Source organism: Boleophthalmus pectinirostris, unplaced genomic scaffold (genome assembly GCF_026225935.1).
Source record: "Boleophthalmus pectinirostris isolate CB_2022bp ecotype Guang Dong unplaced genomic scaffold, ASM2622593v1 HiC_scaffold_15, whole genome shotgun sequence".
Lineage (NCBI taxonomy): Eukaryota > Metazoa > Chordata > Actinopteri > Gobiiformes > Gobiidae > Boleophthalmus > Boleophthalmus pectinirostris.
The window spans coordinates 463,704-471,203 of record NW_026571070.1 but is presented as its reverse complement, the minus strand read 5'-3'; the positions used below and the strand labels follow the sequence as shown (position 1 = coordinate 471,203).

Below are 7,500 nucleotides of genomic sequence, written 5' to 3'. Positions count from 1 at the left end.
TTCTGGTTTAGACCTGGTTTAGACCTGGTTCTGTCCTGGTTCAGTCCTGGTTTAGTCCTGGTTCAGTCCTGGTTTAGTCCTGGTTCAGTCCTGGTTTAGTTCTGGTTTAGACCTGGTTCAGTCCTGGTTTAGTCCTGGTTTAGTCCTGGTTTAGTCCTGGTTTAGTCCTGGTTTAGTCCTGGTTCAGTCCTGGTTCTGTCCTGGTTCAGTCCTGGTTTAGTTCTGGTTTAGACCTGGTTTAGACCTGGTTCTGTCCTGGTTTAGTCCTGGTTTAGTCCTGGTTCAGTCCTGGTTTAGTCCTGGTTTGTAACCGGACTCCCAGTAAACTTAAAGAATGGGGTAAATCTGATTATATTTGCTGTAATCCTCTTTTCTTGTTTTTCTCTTCAGCTCCAGGAACTTTACGTCTGAAAATGTTTAAAATATCAAAAATACAGCAGCCACACGTCCTCACCTGCAGCGGACGTCCAGGTGAGGTCCAGGTGAGGTCCAGGTGAGGTCCAGGTGAGGTCCAGGTGAGGTCCAGGTGAGGTCCAGGTGAAGTCTGAGCTCTGAGTCCAAATGGAGTCAAACTAAACTCCTCCTGAAAGACTTCATCAGCAAAAACCCACAGAAACAGAAACACACACAGAGCAGTGTGTGTGTGGGTGTGTGCGTGTGTGTGTGTGGGTGTGTGCGTGTGTGTGTGTGTGTGTGCGTGTGTGTGTGTGCGTGTGGGTGTGTGCGTGTGTGTGTGCGTGTGGGTGTGTGTGTGTGCAGTTTAAAGCGGCAGGTGCAGTACACGGCTCAGAGTATCAGTACTATATATATACTATACTTTATATACATTACTATATATAAAATACTACAGAACTGCTGTGTCCCCATTAGTGACTTTACTCCAACAGAACACACTCCAAATATTCTCTTTATATAGAACGATCTAGCTGTACATGTACATGTGTCAGGTGCCCTCCCCGTGTGTATCAGGTGCCCTTGTGTGTGTCAGGTGCCCTTGTGTGTGTCAGGTGCCCTCCCCGTGTGTGTCAGGTGCCCTTGTGTGTGTCAGGTGCCCTCGTGTGTGTCAGGTGCCTCCCCATGTGTGTCAAGTGCCCTCCCCATGTGTGTCAGGTGCCCTCCCCGTGTGTGTCAAGTGCCCTCCCCGTGTGTGTCAGGTGCCCTCCCCGTGTGTGTCAGGTGCCCTTGTGTGTGTCAGGTGCCCTTGTGTGTGTCAGGTGCCCTGGTGTGTGTCAGGTGCCTCCCCGTGTGTGTCAAGTGCCCTCCCCGTGTGTCAGGTGCCCTCGTGTGTGTCAAGTGCCCTCCCCGTGTGTGTCAGGTGCCCTCCCTGTGTGTGTCAGGTGCCCTCCCCGTGTGTGTCAAGTGCCCTCCCCGTGTGTGTCAGGTGCCCTCCCTGTGTGTGTCAGGTGCCCTCGTATGTGTCAGGTGCCCTCCCTGTGTGTATCAGATGCCCTGGTGTGTGTCAGGTGCCTCCCTGTGTGTGTCAGGTGCCCTCCCCGTGTGTCAGGTGCCCTCGTGTGTGTCAGGTGCCTCCCCATGTGTATCAAGTGCCCTCCCCATGTGTGTAAGGTGCCCTCCCCGTGTGTGTCAAGTGCCCTCCCCGTGTGTGTCAGGTGCCCACCCCGTGTGTGTCAGGTGCCCTCGTATGTGTCAGGTGTCCTCCCCGTGTGTGTCAGGTGCCTCCCCATGTGTGTCAAGTGCCCTCCCCATGTGTGTCAGGTGCCCTCCCCGTGTGTGTCAAGTGCCCTCCCTGTGTGTGTCAAGTGCCCTCCCCATGTGTGTCAGGTGCCCTCCCCGTGTGTGTGTCAGGTGCCCTCGTGTGTGTCAGGTCTCTCCCCGTGTGTGTCAGGTCCCTCCTCATGTGTGTCAGGTGCCCTCGTGTGTGTCAGGTGCCTCCCCATGTGTGTCAGGTGCCCTCCCCGTGTGTGTCAAGTGCCCTCCCCGTGTGTGTCAGGTGCCCTCCCTGTGTGTGTCAGGTGCCCTCGTATATGTTAGGTGCCCTCCCTGTGTGTATCAGATGCCCTGGTGTGTGTCAGGTGCGTACGTGTTTATATCATACGTGTTTATATCATACGTGTTTATATCATACGTGTTTATATCGTACGTGTTTATATCGTACGTGTTTATATCGTGTTTATATCATACGTGTTTATATCATACGTGTTTATATCATACGTGTTTATATCGTACGTGTTTATATCGACGTGTTTATATCATACGTGTTTATATCATACGTGTTTATATCGTACGTGTTTATATCGTACGTGTTTATATCGTACGTGTTTATATTGTACGTGTTTATATCGTGTTTATATCATACGTGTTTATATCATACGTGTTTATATTGTACGTGTTTATATCGTACGTGTTTATATCATACGTGTTTATATCGTACGTGTTTATATCGTACGTGTTTATATCGTGTTTATATCATACGTGTTTATATTGTACGTGTTTATATCGTACGTGTTTATATCGTACGTGTTTATATCATACGTGTTTATATCATACGTGTTTATATTGTACGCGTTTATATCGTACGTGTTTATATCGTACGTGTTTATATCGTGTTTATATCATACGTGTTTATATCATACGTGTTTATATTGTACGCGTTTATATCATGTTTATATCATACGTGTTTATATCGTACATGTTTATATCATACGTGTTTATATCATACGTGTTTATATTGTACGCGTTTATATCGTATGTGTTTATATCGTACGTGTTTATATCATACGTGTTTATATCATACGTGTTTATATTGTACGTGTTTATATCGTACGTGTTTATATCGTACGTGTTTATATCGTGTTTATATCATACGTGTTTATATCGTACGTGTTTATATTGTACGCGTTTATATCGTACGTGTTTATATCGTACGTGTTTATATGTGTTTATATCGTACGTGTTTATATCGTACATGTTATATCGTACGTGTTTATACGTGTTTATATCGTACGCGTTTATATCGTGTTTATATCGTACGTTTTTATATTGTACGCGTTTATATCGTACGTGTTTATATCGTACATGTTATATCGTACGCGTTTATATTGTATGTGTTTATACGTGTTTATATCGTACGTGTTTATATCATACGTGTTTATATCGTATGTGTTTATATTGTACGCGTTTATATCGTACGTGTTTATATCGTACGCGTTTATATTGTACGTGTTTATACATGTTTATATCGTACGTGTTTATATCGTACGTGTTTATATTGTACGCGTTTATATCTTACGTGTTTATATCGTACGTGTTTATATCGTACGCGTTTATATCGTGTTTATATCATACGTGTTTATATTGTACGCGTTTATATCGTACGTGTTTATATCGTACATGTTTATATCGTACGCGTTTATATTGTACGTGTTTATACATGTTTATATCGTACGTGTTTATATCGTACGTGTTTATATTGTACGCGTTTATATCATACGCGTTTATATCGTACGTGTTTATAGCATACGTGTTTATATCGTGTTTATATCATACGTGTTTATATCATACGTGTTTATATCGTACGTGTTTATATTGTACGCGTTTATATCATGTTTATATCATACGTGTTTATATCGTACGTGTTTATATTTTACGCGTTTATATCATACGTGTTTATATTGTACGCGTTTATATCGTACGCGTTTATATCGTACGCGTTTATATCGTACGTGTTTATATCGTACATGTTATATCGTACGCGTTTATATTGTACGTGTTTATACATGTTTATATCGTACGTGTTTATATCGTACGTGTTTATATTGTACGCGTTTATATCATACGCGTTTATATCGTACGTGTTTATAGCATACGTGTTTATATCGTGTTTATATCATACGTGTTTATATCGTACGTGTTTATATTGTACGCGTTTATATCATGTTTATATCATACGTGTTTATATCGTACGTGTTTATATCGTACGTGTTTATATCGTACGTGTTTATACGTGTTTATATCGTACACGTTTATATCGTACGCGTTTATATCGTACGCATTTATATCGTACGCGTTTATATCGTACGTGTTTATATCGTATGTGTTTATATCGTACGTGTTTATATCGTACATGTTATATCGTGTTTATATCATACGTGTTTATATCGTACATGTTATATTGTACGTGTTTATACGTGTTTATATCGTACGTGTTTATATCATACGTGTTTATATCGTACGTGTTTATATTGTACGTGTTTATATCGTACGTGTTTATATCGTACATGTTATATCGTACGTGTTTATATTGTACGTGTTTATACATGTTTATATCGTACGTGTTTATATCGTTCGTGTTTATATTGTACGCGTTTATATCTTACGTGTTTATATCGTACGTGTTTATATCGTACGTGTTTATATCGTACGCGTTTATATCGTGTTTATATCATACGTGTTTATATTGTACGCGTTTATATCGTACGTGTTTATATCGTACATGTTATATCGTATGCGTTTATATTGTACGTGTTTATACATGTTTATATCGTACGTGTTTCTATCGTACGTGTTTATATTGTACGCGTTTATATCATACGCGTTTATATCGTACGTGTTTATATCATACGTGTTTATATCGTACGTGTTTATATTTTACGCGTTTATATCATAGGTGTTTATATCGTACGTGTTTATATCGTACGTGTTTATACGTGTTTATATCGTACACGTTTATATCGTACGCGTTTATATCGTACGCGTTTATATCGTACGCGTTTATATCGTACGTTTATATCGTACATGTTTTATCGTACGCGTTTATATCGTACGCGTTTATATCGTACGCGTTTATATCGTACGCGTTTATATCATACGTGTTTATATCGTACGTGTTTATATCGTACATGTTTTATCGTACGCGTTTATATCGTACGCGTTTATATCGTACGTTTATATCATACGTGTTTATATCGTACGCGTTTATATCGTACGCGTTTATATCGTACGTGTTTATATTGTACGTGTTTATATCGTATGCGTTTATATCGTACGCGTTTATATCGTACGTGTTTATACGTGTTTATATCGTACGTGTTTATATCGTACATGTTTATATCATACGTGTTTATATCGTACGTGTTTATATCGTACGCGTTTATATCGTATGCATTTATATCGTACGCGTTTATATCGTACATGTTTATATCATACGTGTTTATATCGTACGTGTTTATATCGTACGTGTTTATATCGTACGTGTTTATATCATACGTGTTTATATCGTACATGTTTTATCGTACGCGTTTATATCGTACGTGTTTATATCGTACGTTTATATCATACGTGTTTATATCGTACGTGTTTATATCGTACGTGTTTATATCGTACGTTTATATCGTTTTATCGTACATGTTTATATCATACGTGTTTATATCGTACGTGTTTATATCGTATGCGTTTATATCGTACGCGTTTATATCGTACGCGTTTATATCGTACGTGTTTATATCGTACGCGTTTATATCGTATATCGTACGCGTTTATATCGTACGTGTTATATCGTACGTGTTTATATCGTACGCGTTTATATCGTACGTGTTTATATCGTACGCGTTTATATCGTACGCGTTTATATCGTACGCGTTTATATCGTACATCTTTTATCGTACGCATTTATATCGTACGTGTTTTATCGTACGCGTTTATATCGTACGTACGCGTTTATATCGTACGTGTTTTATCGTACGCATTTATATCGTACGTGTTTTATCGTACGCGTTTATATCGTACGTGTTTATATCGTACAGGTGTAAACAGCTCAGCGTCAGCAGGTTTAATATGAGAATATAACACGAGCTCTAGTAATAGTAAAAGTACTCTTATATAAGTGTGTAGTACAGACTGTGGGAGTATTTGTAGTACTGATGAACTGTAAATAAAACACAAATACATTACAATAAATTACAATAAAAAGTATGAAGTGTTGGAACAAAAGTCATTTAATACAAAATAAAACTGCATTTACGATTATCAAAATTATTTTACAATCTTTTTTTTTTTTTTTTTGTACATAATTTACAAAAACACAAAATGTACCAGAATCGGTCTCTGCTCTTTTTAAACAAAAACACAAAGGACGAGTCAAACGAGGTCCGGGTCAAGGAGTGACCAGGACCATTGCGGGACAAACGCGGGAGTGACCCGGAGGATCGTGGGTCAAACGCGGGAGTGACCCGGAGGATCGTGGGTCAAACGCGGGAGTGACCCGGAGGATCGTGGGTCAAACGCGGGAGTGACCCGGAGGATCGTGGGTCAAACGCGGGAGTGACCCGGAGGATCGTGGGACAAACGCGGGAGTGACCCGGAGGATCGTGGGTCAAACGCGGGAGTGACCCGGACCATCACGGGACAAACGGTGAGAACTTTTGAATTTGATGTGAACTTCCTGGTTAAATAAAATAATAATGGAGTTTTCTGCTCGGTCCAGTTTCCTCCCAACAGACTGAAAATGAATCGTGTGCAGCCGACGTCGTCCACGTTCTCCGGGGCTCTGACGCTAACTGTAGGCACTGCTCTGTCCTGAAGCTGTTAAACTTTAATCTGAGTTTCATTTGAACTCAGTCTGACCAGAAAGACCTGACTGACCTGAGCTCCGACAGGTGAGAGGACCTGAGCTTTACACACGTCCCTGCAAGTCACATCACACTTTATCTCACCTTTTAGTGTAAAGTCAAACTCCTGAACAGAACCATGAACGTTCGCACTGACCACGAGCTTTTGGACATCTGAGAGCGTCTTAACTCTTCACTGCCTGAACATTCCGCCGTAGACATCATGTAGAAACCCCCCCGAGCGAGTTGTCTTCACTCAGAGGTCCTCACTTCCACCTGCGTCAGCTCCATGTCCTCCTCCAGAACGTGCACCGCCCCCGACAACTCCATCTCCTCCGTGCTCACGTAGTCATGCTCCAGTATCACCACCTCACCTGCCGCACCTGCCTGCACCTCCAGGAGCTCACCTGCCGCACCTGTCGCCTCCATCACAGTCATTTCTGCGGCGACCTCCATGCTCTCCGACACCTCCATGGGCCTCCCTGCGTCTCCAAAGCCGTGCTCTCCTAATATCACCACCTCACCCGTCGCACCTGCCTCACCTGTCACACCTGCCTCACCTGTCCTGACCTCTCCGATCAACACCTTCTCAAACAAAACCACTTCCCTACTTTCTCCAACCACCAAAACACTGTTTGGGTGCTCTTCCACAAGCCCTGCCCCCTTACCTGCAGGCTCCTCCCTCTCCCCTATAGGCCCCTCCCCCTTACCTGTATGCTCAACCTCCTTGCCTCCTGTCTCCTCCCCCTCTACCCCTGTCTCCACCCCCTTGCACCTTGGCCCCTCCTCTTCGTTCGTCTCCTGTTTAAACCCGTCATCGGCGTTGAACCCGTCGTCGGCGTCGAACCCGTCGTCGGCGTCGAACCCGTCATTGGTGCGGTGGTCCTGGTGGTTCTCGGGTTCGTTCTCTTCGTCGCTGAAGATGACTCGGGGC

At 42.5% G+C, this 7,500-nt stretch overlaps 1 long non-coding RNA gene across 1 annotated transcript in view; it reads right to left on the bottom strand.

Moving 5' to 3' along the window:
- LOC129408054 (uncharacterized) overlaps window positions 1-577 on the bottom strand; it is a 3,869-nt gene extending 3,292 nt beyond the window's left edge. Inside the window, exon 1 of the long non-coding RNA XR_008631801.1 lies at window positions 455-577. This is a non-coding gene — a long non-coding RNA (uncharacterized LOC129408054). The remainder of the gene's footprint in view (window positions 1-454) is intronic.
- Between the last annotated feature and the right edge of the window lie 6,923 nt (window positions 578-7,500).